The sequence below is a fragment of the Malus sylvestris genome, chromosome 15 (assembly GCF_916048215.2).
Source record: "Malus sylvestris chromosome 15, drMalSylv7.2, whole genome shotgun sequence".
In the NCBI taxonomy this organism is placed as follows: Eukaryota; Viridiplantae; Streptophyta; class Magnoliopsida; order Rosales; family Rosaceae; genus Malus; species Malus sylvestris.
The window spans coordinates 8,972,597-8,988,789 of NC_062274.1; the positions used below are offsets into that span (position 1 = coordinate 8,972,597).

At 43.4% G+C, this 16,193-nt stretch overlaps 1 long non-coding RNA gene across 1 annotated transcript; it reads right to left on the reverse strand.

Annotated features, from left to right (window-relative positions):
* Nucleotides 1-8,038: 8,038 nt before the first annotated feature.
* LOC126601622 (uncharacterized) lies at nucleotides 8,039-8,890 on the reverse strand. Its single transcript, XR_007615775.1, has 3 exons — nucleotides 8,729-8,890; nucleotides 8,548-8,645; nucleotides 8,039-8,372 (listed from the first exon to the last, which is right to left on the reverse strand). It is a non-coding gene; the product is annotated as an uncharacterized LOC126601622 (long non-coding RNA).
* Between the last annotated feature and the right edge of the window lie 7,303 nt (nucleotides 8,891-16,193).

Here is a 16,193-nt window from a genome sequence, read left to right on the forward strand (position 1 = left end):
GCAGTCAGTTTCTGACTGGAAGCTTGATTCTAAGTGCTGACTGATTGCTCTCTTTCTCATTGTCTTGCAGGTAAGAACAAGGCCAAAGGAAAAGACTAGGAAAAAGCATGATATGGGATACTCTTTCTTTTAACCCTGATGATATGAGATACTCTTGTTCTGGTGTGGCTTGTTTGCAGAGGTATTATCAGGAGGAAAAGAAGCTGAGTATTTCGATAGACTCTGCTGAGAGTGCCATCTCGGATGTGAAGAAAAGTTTAGCATTTTTTTATATTTGCAGGTCTGCCTGGCTGTGGAGGATGGAGGTCGACACATATAGGAGTCTCCCTAACAACAAGTAGTAGTGTTATTCCTTTACCTTTCTTTGTCATAGCAATGTAGTGGGAGCTGCAAGCTTCACGTATTTTAACTTTGTCAGAGCACTTTAAAAAAGAGGTATGTAGTATTTGAAAAGTTGATGCGTGTAAAGATTGCAGACAAATTTTATCCAAGAAAATCTGGCTCTTGAAGTTCAGAGAGCGGTGCCTCTTCGGTTTTCAAACAAGCAATCATGCCGGAGATCTAGCTCTTGAGATTCAGAGAACGGTGCCTCTTCGATTTTTGAGAAAGCAATCTTGTTAGGAGTATGACTCTTGAGATTTTGAGAGCAGTGTCTCTTTAATTTTTGAGAAAGTAATCATGCTGGGAGTCTGGCTCTCGAAATTCGGAGGGCGGTGCCTCTTCGATTTTTGAGCACGTAATCTTGTTGGGAGTCTGGCTTTATAGATTCGGAAAGCTGTGTCTCTTCAATTTTTGAGAAATCAATCATGTTGGGAGTATGGCTCTCGAGATTCGGAGGGCGGTACCTCTTCGATTTTTGAGCAAGCAATCTGACTTGCCACGGAGCATGGAGGTTGACACACATTGGGACTTTCTAGTTATCAAGCAGTGATGCTGTTCCTTTACTCTTGTGGGTAATAGTATGGTAGCTGGACCTTCAAAATTTATGTGTCTAAACTTTGTCAGAGATCTTTGACAAAGTTATCGGTGGTACCCGAGAAGTTGATGTTGCGTGTGGAAAGTGGTGCCTCTTCGGAATCCAGAGAGTGATGCCTCTTCGATTTTTGAACCAACGACCATGTTTCCCTTTCTTTTATAAGGGCACCAATTGTGTTCAAGAAGTACATTCAAAGAGTTATTGCTTGTAGGAATTTTCCTCTTACTTCAGAGATTTATTGCATTTTATTTCTCCTTTATCATTTCTGAGAATGTTTGGGCCATCCGACTGTCGTTTTGACTTGAACTTTGGTGAAGAGGCAGCCATGCATTCTCAAGACAACATATGGCGCTCATCCTTCTTATCCTCTACTGGTCCTCTTACCGTTGGGGACTCTGTGATGAAGAATGATATGATCGCTGCAGTGGTGGCCAGGAACATTCTCACTCCTAAAGATAACAGACTACTTTCCAAACGGTCTGATGAGTTTGCTGTTAAGGATTCTCTGGCTCTCAATGTTCAGTGTGTAGGTTCTGTGTCTAATATGACCCAACACCTATTTGCTCGAACCTGCCAAATTGAACATTGGTGAAGCTCTTGTTGGCATCATAAATTATTGGTTTTGCTTAACACTGTTTTGATTAAGAGTGTGTGAAGCTTTTGAGAATTATGGTTGAACTCCTTTGATGAAGCTTTTGTTGGCACCATAAATTGGTTTTGCTTCACACTGTCTTGATCAAGAGTGTGTACAGTTTTTGAGAATTGTGGTTGCCCTCCATTGATGAAGCTCTTATTGGCACCATAAATTGGTTTTGCTTCACATTGTCTTGATCAAGAGTGTGTGAAGCTTTTGAGAATTGTGGTTGCCCTCCATTGATGAAGCTCTTGTTGGCACTATAAATTGGTTTTATTTCAGACTGTCTTGATCAAGAGCGTGTGAAGCTTTTGAGAATTGTGGTTGAACTCCTTTGATGAAGCTTTTGTTGGCACCATAAATTGATATCTCACCATTTGTATAATGACACGTCGTGTATCACTCCATATACTGATCACACTGAAAAATCTCTCGCAATGATGAGGCAAGCACACTTCAATTTTTAATATTGTATTAAGTGGGAAAATTAGGCCATAAGTTAGGCCACAAATAATGGTACTTGGCTGGGAAAAAATTGTGGTGATGATTCATTCTTAAAGCCTATAAATAGGCTCTTCCATCAAAGTACCTAATATCCCAAAATCATATTCGAAGCAAAGCAACAATAAAGAAGCAAAGCATTTTTTTGGCTTCTTTAGTTTTCTTGGTTTGTTTCAAGAAATAAGGTTTTACTTGAGTAAGTGAGTGGTTTGGTTTTGTACTCTAATTTGTCTTGTATTCCACTTGTTACCTTATTAGTGAAAAGTGAGATCTCCCTCCCGTGGACGTAGGCAAATTGCTGAACCACGCTAAATTTCTTGTGCCGAGGCAGACGACAAGACTGCCCTCAAAGCCTTCACGGCAGGCCTACGTGATTGTTTCTTTAAATACATGATCAATGCCAATACTTGGAAGACTTACTCTGAGGTGATGGCGCAGGCTTATAACCATGCCTCCGCCGAGGCAAAGACATATCAGGAGAAACCCCCTACAACCATCCTTTATCAACAAGTGGGAGGTGGAAGCCAGACTCACCTAAATGAGAAGACCTCGACTTTCCAAACAGCAGTGGCACCTCCCCATGCCTTGCATAATGCTTCACCGAATCAACAGACATATCAATTTCAAGGCAAGAGGAAGGATTTCCATCCTCACCACTCTCCTTTCAGTAAAAAGAGTAAGGGACACTATCCCGATAACCAAGGGTATCGCCACAATAACGCTCGCCCCCAGGCAGTCAATGCAGTGGGTCAAACCCGCGTCAAGATACCCCCTACCCCAAGGTATGAGACATACACGCCCTTGAATGCCACATGCGCGGCCATTTACCCCAGCATAGCTCACCTGATACCAAAGCCAAAGCCGAGGCACCCAGATTACACGCCCTCGAATAACGCGGGCATGTTTTGTTGCTACCATGAGCATAACGGCCATGATAGCGAGAAATGTATCATCCTCCGTGATCGTATTGAAGCTTTGGCACGAGAAGGAAAAATTGATCAATTCCTTCTTCACCCTCAAAGGGATAACCGTAACCAACGCCAGGTGAATGTCATATATTCCATAAGCGGCGGCACACCCATATCTGAATCTTCCAATAGGGCCATGAAAAACAGTGAACGAAGTCTGAGGCCTGGTCACCAAGTGTTTCACGTGGAAGACATCAGGGGAGGGAAGTATCAAAAACCTAACTGGGATCCGATATGTTTCTACCCTGAGGAAGAAAGAGGCATCATCTACCCTCATAACGACCCATTGATCGTGGAGGCTCACATAGCCAACTTTGATGTTCGACGAATCCTCGTAGACACAGGGGCTTCGGTCAATATCATGTTTGCCGAAGCTTTCAGGGCACTCAGTGTAGCTGAACACTTGCTCGATCGCTCGATTTCTCCTCTGATAAGCTTCTCCGGTGATATCGTGCAACCCTTAGGGAGCATACATTTACCCTTTACTATTGGTACAGGCCCTTACACGGCTACCATTACCACTAACTTCCTAGTGGTTGACTGCCCAACGGCATACAATGTCATCTTTGGGCGCACAGGCATCAATGATCTCAAGGCTATGGTATCCACGCATATGCTGTTGATGAAATTTCCAACCCCCCATGGCAACGGCTACATCAGAAGAGATCAGCTTAGTGCACGATCATGTTACAACACTTCAGTTAAGCAACAACACTTGCCCGGACCCAAGGAAACCCTGTCTGTACATGACCAAGTCACAAAGACCAGCCTAGATGAAGCGAACTTGGATCTTCCTGATAGCAACAATCAACCCGATGATCCTCGAGATGACTCTTTCACCCAGCAAGCCCAACCTGCTGAAGAGTTGGAGAAGGTACCTATCTCAAGAGATCATCCAGACCGCATGGTGAATATTGGCACCACATTGTCACCACCCCTTCGGTTAGCATTGATATCTTTTTTGAAAGAGAACACTGAAGTCTTCGCCTGGTCATACGAGGACATGCCAGGCATCTCTCCCGATGTCATCTGTCATCGTTTGAGTATTGACCCCAAGATCAAGCCGGTGAGACAGAAGCGAAGATCTTATGACGTTGAACGATACGAGGCAATGAAAGCAGAAGTTGAAAAACTCAAAGGCATAGGCTTTGTCCGCGAAGTCAATTACCCGACATGGGTAGCAAATGTGGTCCTTGTTAGGAAAAATCCGACCAAAGAAAGTCTTTCGCTTCAAAAGGTCTTATGGAGGATGTGTGTTGACTACACCGACCTAAACAAAGGGTGTCCGAAAGATAGTTTCCCTCTTCCTCTTATTGACAGGCTTATAGACTCTACGGCAGGGTGTGAGCTCTTGAGCTTTATGGACGCTTATTCAGGATACAACCAAATCCTCATGAACCCCTCAGACCAAGAACACACGGCCTTCACTACTGACAGGGGACTATATTGCTATAAAGTCATGCCTTTCGGCCTAAAGAACGCAGGAGCAACTTATCAAAGACTGGTCAATTCAATGTTCGCCGAACAGATTGGGAAGAGCATGGAAGTTTACGTTGATGATATGCTAGTCAAGAGCAAACATGCTGACCAACACATCACCAACCTATCTGAAACTTTCACCATTCTAAAGAGGTATCGAATGAGGTTGAACCCCAACAAATGTGCCTTCGGCGTGGGCTCTGGCAAATTCTTAGGCTTCATGATTAGCCAACGAGGCATTGAAGCTAACCCTGAAAAGATCAAAGCAATCCTCGACATGAAAGAGCCAATAACTTCAAAAGACATCCAAAGCCTTACTGGCAAGGTGGCAGCCTTAACCAGATTCATCTCTAAGGCCACAGACAGATGTGCTCCTTTCTTCAAAGCACTCAAGGGAAATAAGAAGTACATTACATGGACGGAGGAATGTGCCAAGGCATTCAGGAACCTCAAAGAGTACATGAGTAAAGCCCCTCTGCTCTCCAAACCAGAAGTTGGTGACACTCTCATCATCTATCTATCGGTTTCGGCTTCAGCAGTCAGTTCTGTTCTTATTCGAATGGACAGTGGTGTCGAACGGCCCGTCTACTACGCTAGCAAGGCCCTACAAGATGCGGAGACACGATACTCCAACATTGAGAAATTAGCTCTAGCATTGGTCATGTCTGCTCGGAAACTTCGCCCTTATTTCCAAGCACACGCCATCATCGTGCTTACCAATCACCCTCTTCGACAGATACTCCAGAGTCCTGACACGTCTGGACGAATGATCAAATGGGCGATAGCATTGGGTGAGTTTGACATCTCCTACCAACCAAAACCAGCCGAAAAAGGTCAAGCAGTAGTAGATTTCATAGCCGACTTTACATATCTTGTTGACATTGCTTCTACACCTGAAGCAGTAGCTTCATTACCATCGGAAGCTCAAGAGGTAGAATCAACGACCTCAGCATGGAGTTTGTATGTTGATGGCTCATCCAACCAACAGGGCTATGGAGCGGGACTAGTCTTGACTACGCCCGACAAAGTAGCAATGGAGTATGCTCTTCGTTTCAAATTCAAGGCATCAAACAATGAGGCCGAGTATGAAGCCCTTCTAGCAGGATTACGTTTGGCCAAACACCTCGGGGTTAAACAAATTGATATTTTCAATGACTCCCAATTAGTGGTCAACCAGGTTACCAACAACTTTGATGCTAAGGACAACTCCATGGCAGCATATCTTGCGCAAACACAACTTTTGCTCAAGCACTTCCACTACCAGATCACCCAAGTTCCTCGAGCGGCAAACAGTCATGCAGACGCCCTGGCTCGCCTCGCCTCAGCTGTGGAGGACAAGATTGGAAGAAAAATTCATGTCGAACTGTTGGCAACACCAAGCACCATGGCCGCAGAAGTATGCAACTTACAACAGGGGGATAGTTGGATCACCCCGATCTATAATTTCCTTGCTCATGGCACCCTCCCAAATGATAAAGTCCAGGCTAAGCAAATTCGATACAAGTCTACCCGCTACCTGATCATCAATGATCAACTCTATAAGCGAGGTTTTAGCCTGCCATACTTAAGGTGTCTTACGCCTGCCGAGGCGGAAATCGTCCTTCGGGAAATACATGAGGGAGTCTGTGGAGATCATGCTGGATATCGGTCCCTAGCACACAAGACTTTTCGCCAAGGATATTACTGGCCAACACTCCACCAGGATGCCATCAAAGTATCCCGCTCATGTGACAAATGTCAACGATATGCGACTATTCCTCATTCCCCTCCAGAGCCTCTTACTCCTATGATCAGCCCTTGGCCCTTCGCCCAGTGGAGACTTGATTTGATCGGCCTAATGCCGGCAGGGAAGGGCAAAGTCTGTTACGCAGTCGTTGCAGTGGACTACTTCACAAAGTGGGCCGAAGTAGAACCCTTGGCAACCATTACTGAGGCAAAGATAGAAGACTTCGTGTGGAAGAACATCCTTTGTAGATTCGGCATTCCCAATGCGATAGTCACTGACAATGGGCGACAGTTTGACAACAATAAGTTCAGGTTGTTCTGCTCTAAGTTCAACATCAACTTATGCTTTGCCTCTCCAGCTCATCCCCAGTCTAATGGACAAGTTGAGGCCATCAACAAAATAATCAAGCGCACTTTGAAAACCAGCTTGGACAAAGCTAAAGGCTGTTGGCCAGAATTTATACCCCAAGTTCTTTGGTCATATCGCACTTCATATCGGACTTCAACAGGAGAAACTCCATTCTCACTTGCCTTTGGCACAGAGGCGGTTGTCCCTGTTGAGCTCGAGCAAGCAACATTCCGAGTCCAGAACTACATTCAAAGTGAAAATGACAAACAACTCACCCTCAACTTGGATTTAGTCGAGGAACACAGAAACCAAGCTCACTTGAGGAATGTCGCCTACAAGCAGCGCATCTCCAACTATTATGACTCTAGGGTCAAGCCTCGTTCTTTCAAAATAGGAGACTGGGTCTTAAAGAAAAGATTACTCTGCGACAGAGTCCCGAGTGAAGGCACACTTAGTCCAAACTGGGATGGACCGTATGAAGTCATTGGCATCAGTCGCCCTGGCTCTTACACACTTAGAAGCTCCGATGGCAAGACCCTTGGCCATCCATGGAACGCTGATCACTTGAAGTACTACTACAAATAGACTCACGATGTACAAGTGTTGAGCTATAGCCGTTCGGCATCCTATGTAATGAAGGCCATTTGGCAATGAATTCAATAAAGAGGTAATTTAGCCAACTCAGCCCTCACTCTTTTACATTCATAGCAAGCGATGCCGGAACCCTTCTCAATCAGAAAGCAATCCGTCTTCCACAGTCACTACAAAACAAGCAAATGATGACCGTGTCAAGCGCCAAAAAAAAAAAAAAAAAACAGCTTCATCCAAAAAGCTTCACCCGAAAAGCTTCACCTCCAAAGCTTCACCCACAAAGCTTCACCTAAAAAGCTTCACCCAAAAAGCTTCACCCCAAAGCTTCACCTAAAAAGCTTCACCCACAAAGCTTCACCAAAAAAAAAAAAACTTCACCCGAAAAGCTTCACTTAAAAAAGCTTCACCTACAAAGCTTCACCTAAAAAATCTTCACCTAGAAAGCTCCCTCTACATACTTTCACCATCCAAGCTTCACCATCAAAGCTTCACCTAGAAAGCTTCATCTACAAAGCTTCACCATCAAAGCTTCACCTAGAAAGCTTCATCTACAAAGCTTCATCTACAAAGCTTCACCATCAAAGCTTCACCTAGAAAGCTTCAACACCAAAACTTCACCTACAAAGCTTCAACACAGAACCTTGCTCCAAATAAACAAATTTTGTTCACAAAACCCAAGATGCCCTTGAACTTGTACAAAAACACTTGGGTAAACATAAACATTTTTTGTTTTACACCCACAAGGGCCCAAAATTTTCCTTCTTATTTATTCACTTATATATGTTCCCAAACATATTATAATAGATCCAACAACAAGCCAAAGTCCCTAGTTTCATAATGGACAAAAGTACAAGCAATTCATCAATAATGAAGGTGCTACAAAAATTGGAATCTGCCCCAAAATAGAAATCCAACCCAAGAGACTTTTTCTCTCTCTCCCTCTTCCGCCTCCTTTCATCTATCAAATTTCTGCAACCTCTGCTCTTCTCCAATGGAGCTGAATTTTGGACACCCTATAGTTCTTGAGCATATGAACAACTTTCAAGAAGGAACCATTTCTGTTTGAGCGACGGAAATTAAAGTGTTGAAGCTCCAAACATGATAGTCGGCTTCTTGCAGATTTCGAAGCTATTGTGATGTTTCGAAGATCTGGAAATATTTAATCGTTAGTTCATCCTGAATTTTTGATATGTTATGAAAGAGTCGATGAGGAACAACTTCAATGAAGAAAGCATACCGATCTGAACAAGAGAAAATGGAGTTTCGAAGCTCACAACAAATCTGACGGGTTGACAGAAAAATAATAACCAGTCATTCATCATACCTGGATTTCTGGAGTTATACTGCTCCGAGGGATCTCAAATTTGGATATGTTGTAGTTCACGAGCTGAGGAACAACTTCAATGAAGAAAGCATACCGATCTGAACAAGAGAAAATGGAGTTTCGAAGCTCACAACAAATCTGACGGGTTGACAGAAAAATAATAACCAGTCATTCATCATACCTGGATTTCTGGAGTTATACTGCTCCGAGGGATCTCAAATTTGGATATGTTGTAGTTCACGAGCTGAGGAACAACTTCAATGAAGAAATCATGCTGATCTGAGCAAGAGAAAATAGAGTTTCAAAGCTCACAACAAATCTGACGGGTTGACAGACAAATGATAAACAGTCACTCATCATACCTGGATTTCTGGAGTTATACTGCTCCGAGGGACCTCAAATTTGGATATGTTGTAGTTCACAAGTTAAGGAACAATGTCGATGAAGAAAGTATGTTGATCTGAACAAGAGAAAATGGAGTTTCGAAGCTCACAACAAGTCTGACGGATTAACAGAACATTGATGAACAGTTACTCATCATACTTGAATTTCTGAAGTTGTACTACTCCGATGGATCTCAAATTTGGATATGTTGTAGTTCACAAGATAAGGAAAAACTTTCATGAAGACGACTTTGCAATCTGAGCTATAGAGAAAGGTGTTATCTTGCATCCACTCAGGCTGATTAGTGGAAACGAAAAGCAATTCCACCAAAGAAAAGATGAAAAGGAGAGAAAAGCCACTAGTTGCACTTGATCTTGTCTAGTCAATAGCATGCAGCATCAAACACACAAAAGTTGGAAATATTTTTAGATAAAGCATATACGAATGTGTGACATCGAAACAAGAATTCGTTACTTTGACAAATTAGTAACACGCGAGACACCTCATTCGGCAACTCTCTTCGCCTGAACACTTGGGGGACTCCCACCATATGCTACTACGCCTTGGTACTCAAAAGTTCGTGACTACTCAGTGACTTGGATTTTTCAAGTCTCCAACCGAGAAGTTTTCCTCACTCGGGAAATTAAGGGAACACTACCTCAAACTACATGCTTCACTCACAAAGCTTCAACAATACAGGTTTCAACAAAAGCAAAAATTCAAAGAACTTTATGAAGAAGGCTTTGGTGTATTTAACACAATATGTTGAAATGAAGCAAAGCTTATTTATTAATATTTTCGATAAGCCACAAATATGTACATATACATGAGTCAAAATAAACAAACAAAAGGGAGCCTTCACAAAGGTTGCTTAGGGGAAGTCTCAGCAGTCGGTAGAGCCCCAGAAAGAGAAAGCACCGGAGGGTGGTTATCCGGAGCCTCAGTACTTGACAAAACCCCAGAAGGAGGAGGCATTGGAGGTTCATCATTTGAAGCTTCATTACCAGGTACAGCCCCAGAGGACGAAGGCAATAAATGCCTTTAGAACAAACCCACAAACCGCTGATGATCAAGTAAAACCTTACCATCAAATTCCTTCATCTGGTCAAGCTTCCTCTTCATGTTTGTAGCATAGTCATGGGCGAGCCGGTGCAACTGCTTATTCTCATGCTTGAGCCCTCTAATCTCCTGTTTGAGACTCATCACTTCAGCAGCCAATGATTCAACTTGGCGGGTTCTAGCAAATAGGCGTTGGGCCATATTAGACACAGAACCTGCACACTGAACACTAAGAGCCAGAGAGTCCTTAACAGCCAACTCATCAGACCGTTTGGAAAGTAGTCTGTTATCTTTGGGAGTGAGAAGGTTCCTGGCCACCACTGCAGCGGTCATATCATTCTTCATCACAGAATCCCCAACGGTAAGAGGACCAGTAGGGGATATGAAGGATGGGCGCCATATGTTGTCTGGAGAAGGCGTGGCTGTCTCTTCTCCAAGGTTCAAGTCAAAACGACGGTCGGAGGGTCCAGACATTTTCAAATGTGTTGAAGAAGGAAGAGGTCAGACAAATCAAGATCTTAGAAGTGCAAGAAATGAGCTTCTACTGGTAGAGATTCAAGTGTGCTGTGGAACTTAATGCCAGCCTCTATAAAAATCTGCACTCGACGGAGCTTCAGAAATCGAAGAGGCGTTTGCTTTCTCAAAAGCTGGGCTGCTCAGAGACCACGAGGGCCAATCTCAGAAATCGAAGAGGCGTTTGCTTTCTCAAAAGCTGGGCTGCTCAGAGACCACGAGGACCGATCTCAGAAATCGAAGAAGCACCTGCTTTTGCAGCCTCGTCAGCACCTGTCACATGCACAATCAGCTTTGCGGAAATTACGGGCAATCTGTCGAAGATTTCTGGTGAAGTAGAAAGCACGTGAATCTTACTGTTCAATCACCGCTCTCCATATGCACCATCAACTCCTCGGGTACCACATATAACTTTGTCAAAGATCTCTGACAAAGTTTAGGCACGAGAATTTCGAAGTTCCAGCTACCCTACTATTACCCATAAGGGTAAAGGAACAGCACCACTGCTTGACAACTGGAAAGTCCCTATGTGTGTCGACCTCCGTGTTTTGCGGCAAGACAGGTTGGCAAGAATGTCCAACCTTTACTCACATTCGAGAAAAGACTCCCAACATAATTACTTTCTAAAAAACCGGAGTAGCACCGCTTTCCGAATCTCGAGAGTCAGATCCTCGACGGGATTGCTTGTTCGAAAACCGAAGAGGCACAACTCTCAGAACTTCGAGAGCCAGATTTCCTTAGATAAAGTTTGTCTGTAATCTTCACACGTAACATCAGCTTTCCAGATACCACATACCACTTTTTCAAAGTGCTCTGACAAAATTAAAACACGTGAAGCTGGCAGCTCCCACTACATTGCTGTGACCAAGAAGGGTAAAGGAATAGCATTACTACTTGTTATTGGGAAATCCCTATATACATTGACCTCCCTCCTCAACGGACAGGCAAACCTGCAAAAATGCTCAACCCTTTCTCGCATTCGAAAAGGCACCCTCAACATAACCTCTCGAAATACTCAGCTTTATTTCCCCCCGATAATACCTCAGCAAATAAGCCACACCAAGAACAAGAGTATCTCATATCATCAGGGTCGAAAGCAAGAGTATCCCATATCATGCTTTCTCCCTATCTTTGTCTTTGTCCTTGTCCACACCTGCAGGACAAGGAGAAAGAGAGCAGTCAGTCGGAACCTGAAATCAAACCTCCAATTTGGAACTGACTGCCTGGAGCCTTTGCCTGGTTGCTTACTTAGCATTGCTCTCGAGTACTCATCCTCAACTGCTGTCAAGGTCACGAATTCCACCGGCAAATACCTCATGACAGTTGATCAGATATTGGCTCTTTACACTGAAGCTGCCAAGCGTGGATGAGTCACTATGAAGGAATGTTCTGAAGGACCATTAAAATGCAAAGGTTGCACACCACTTCTGCCATGCAAAAGATTGAAGCAGAAGGTTCAACGGTGAGCTAAAACAGATCACTACAGCACGACACCTTTCCATACCACATTCATTATTCCGTCAACAGCAAAAGTATCCCATATCATCAAGGTCGAACGTACTCTAGATTTGATGGACTTGTTTTGACCCTCAAATTTTTGAGTCGGCCTTATACTCTGAAGGGCACCAGAAAACCCTCCAGCACAGTTCAAGAATAAGCCTGTGGAAAGTTACTTCTTCAAAAGCAAAAGTATCTCATATCATCTCTTATCCATTTGCTTCTCCTTATCCTGGCAGTTGAATGAGAGACAAGGAGAATGAGAACAATCAACCGGAAGCCGAAGTCAAACCTCTGATCCTGGGTTGCTTACTTGGAAGTTTGACTGCTTACCTTGTCTGTCACCTCTTTCGGCAGATCTCCTAGCTCGGCGACTTGGGGGACTCCTACTATAGGGTTTGTATCACACTTGACTAAGCCCGAAACTACAACTAAGCTTCAAGTGAAATTGATACATTACCTTGTGCGTCAACATCAGCTAAATACACCATTCCCAGATGGAGGAAAGGTACTTCCAGAGAAGGGCAGATGAAGATCAGACCACACTTCGGTACTTAGAAGTTTCATGATTACTCAAGGGATTGGATCTTGCAAGTCCCCAACCGAGGAGTTTCCCTCACTCGGGAACTTAGGGGAGCACTGTTTGTACCATACTTGACCAATCCCGAAACTACCGAGCACCGGCCAACGCTATACTGTCAAGGACCCAGAAGAGTTCCCCTCCGACCAGGAGGCCAATCACTACTCGACACGTGTCAAGATTAGAAGCCAATCAGAGCGCAGCACGTGTCAACATCAAGAACCAATCATAACATGACACATGTCAATGTGACAAAGCTACAAGTTTTTCTATAAATAGGGGTCATTCCCCCACAATATGGCCTAATGCCATTTTGTGTTAAATCATTCACAAGAACTCACTAAATTGAGAGCTTGATCCTTTGTACTTGTGTAAGCCCTTCACTACTAATAAGAACTCCTCTACTCCGTGGACGTAGCCAATCTGGGTGAACCACGTACATCCTGTGTTTGCTTCTCTGTCTCTATTCATTTACGTACTTATCCTCACTAGTGATCGAAGCAACCAAGCGAAGGTCACAAGACCTGACACTTTCTGTTGTACCAAAGTCTTCGCTGATTTTGTGCATCAACATGAAGCTTTTGAGAATTGTGGTTAAACTCCTTTGATGAAACTCTTGTTGGCACCATAAATTGGTTTTGCTTCACACTGTCTTGATCAAGAGTATAAAGCTTTCCACGAGTTGTAGTGTTTGCATTGTTACAAAGGGGAAATGTCTGAAGCAAATGCAAAAGGGTTGAATAGCTTGATATTCGTATGCCATGCACTGAAGTTGTTGTTGGCTTGCAATAAGACTTTGTTGGTGACTATAACTCTTGTTGGGCATAAGTGCTTCCCTAGTTGAGTTGTCAAGTTTGAGGGTTTTTGATGATTTCTGAATGCTATGAGTTCACATGTACAAGTTGTACCACTCATTTTCTGGTAGGTGGAATGAATGGTGGGTTGCTTTCATCACTTAGTTAGTGGTACGAATGTGAGTTCCTTTATCACCTTTCATCAAATTTCATCACCTGGTTGGTGGCACGAGGATGAGTTCCTTCTTCACTTGGTTGATGGCATGAATGGCAAGTTGCCATATGATATTAGAGTACGGGTTGTGGTGGCATGAAGGATAGTACGAGTTGTACATTTCATCACCTAGTTGGTGGTATGAAGATGAGTTCATTCTTCACCTGGTTGGTGGCATGAGTGGCAAGTTGCCAAATGATATTAGAGTATTGGTTGTACATTTCATCACTTGGTAAAACTTGACTTCCACTTCCCATTTGTTGATAGGGGTTAACCATATGGGGCTTCCTTTGGTATGTCATTTGCTTCGACGGATGCGTGGTTGTAAGCATGTGTCATCACCTTAGAGTAAGTCTTCCAAGTGTTGGCATTAATCATGTACTTGAAGAAACAATCACGTAGGCCTGTTGTGAAGGCCTTGAAGGCGGTCTTGTCATATGTCTCAGTGCAGCGAAAATACTCATGGCTGAAGCGACCGGCATACTCTCGTAGTGACTCGTCCAGCTTCTGGTGAATAGTGTACAAGTCATCTGCAGAATGCAAGTGATCGGTCTGGAAGATGTGTTGAGAGACAAACAGTTTCCTCAATTTCTCAAATGAGTCTACTGTTTCAAGTGGAAGACGACAATACGAGTTTAAAACTCCGCCAGAAATGGTGGAGGGGAAGAGAAGACATCGGTCTTCGTCGGTGTGCATCCGATATACCATGGTGGACTCAAAGAGGTTACGGTGTTCAATTGGGTCCTCATTTCCAGTATAGAGTTGTAAACCAAGCTTTTGTTTTGTCTTCGCTTGAATGAGGTGTCGATAATCCTTTTTGTGAGAGGGCCAGGCCTGGGTTAGTTCCAGTCAGGTATCTCGGCCTGACGTTCGGCTTTCAACTTGTTTACTTCCTCAAGGAGATGTAGGATGAGAGGGTCATGAGTGGAGTTATGTACCACTGGAATTTTCTTTCGTAAGTCTTCATCGCCTCTTGGAAGTAGGAAAGTTTGAGCATGGGCATGTGGTTTTTTCTTGGACTCGCTATTCTGACTTCTAGGGCGAGTATGTCGGAATACCTCAGAGTCCCCCGTACCTTCATGTTCCTCTGGGACCTGTTGTTCATTCCCTAGATTGGCAGTTGGCCTGGGTTGTGGAAGGGGACCGAGTCTTTCAAAAACCCTTGGGTCATTGATCTTCGAGGATATGTAGAAGGGATTCTGTCGACGTTGCTTTAGGAAGTCTCGGCAATCACGATAAACGACTTTCGGTCATTCCAACCCTTCTGCAAGAATGTGTATTCCTCCACTTCTTCTACTTTGGGTCGAAGCATCTGGGTTGAGAGAAGTTTCATATTGATCAATGTTTTGATGATTAGCTCGCTCATCATCAAGGATACCCATGTCAAAGGGAGGTGACCCTACATGTTGGGAGGCACCCAGATAATGGTTGATGTCCATAGGGGTAATGAGTTAGCGTGTTTGAGTACGCCTAGTTTCGTGGAGCTCTCAAAGAGCTTCTCATACTGCTCCTGGATGACCTCATTCTTCATTGTTATCTTGTTGTTCTGAGCTTCTAGCTCATCGACTTTAGCTTGAAGAGCAACCCTCTTTCCTTCATTCTTTCGTTGTTTCGCACTAGGTGCAAGAGAGATGTCATTCTATGTGTTGTGGCTTCCTTCGCTCCCTATGTTGGAAAGGGATGCCTGGTCAAAAAAGAGTGTACGAATGGTGGAAACCAGCTTGGTAAAGCTTAAGAGAGTGGGAATAAGTGTCGTTCCCACAAACAGCGCCAAATGTTGATGCACAAAATCAGCGAGGACTTTGGTACAACAGAAAGTGTTAAGTTTGTGACCTTCGCTAGATTGATCTGGTCAGTAGTGTGGATATGTAAGTAAATGGATAAGGACAGGGAAGCAAACACAAGATGTATGTGGTTCACCCAGATTGGTTACGTCCACAGAGTAGAAGAGTTCTCATTAATTGTGAAGAGTTTACGCAAGTACATAGGTTCAAGCTCTCATTTAGTGAGTACTAGTGAATGATTTAGTACAAATGACATTAAGAAATATTGTGAGAGAATGATCTCTATTTATAGAAGATAGTTTCTAGTTTCATTCTGACATTGACACGTGTCGTGTTGTGATTGGCTTCTGATGTTGACACGTGTCGCGCTATGATTGGCTTCTGATGTCAACACGTGTCGCGCTGTGATTGGTCTCCTGGTTGGAGGGAAACTCTTTTGGGTCCTTGACGGTATAACATTGACCGGTGCTCAGGAGTTTCGGGATTGGTCAAGTATGATACAAACAACTTCCTTTCGGAGATAAAAAGACGAAAAATTGTATTTTAACCCATATAGCTTCTTTATACATCTAACTAACTTTCTAAACCAACATTACTTTTAATTAAATTTTAAGTATCTCTTTAAACCCAACTTACTACCTAAACTACCATCACAAACCAAATTCAATATATAAATTTATCTTTACAACCATTTAAAAAATAAAGACCCAAAATCAACATTCTACAACTCATTCTATGCGGTAGATGTCACTCAATCTTTTATGAAAAATAGCATCCGTTCAATGCCAGCCATGGCATGCACTTGAAGTGTTCATTTTTTA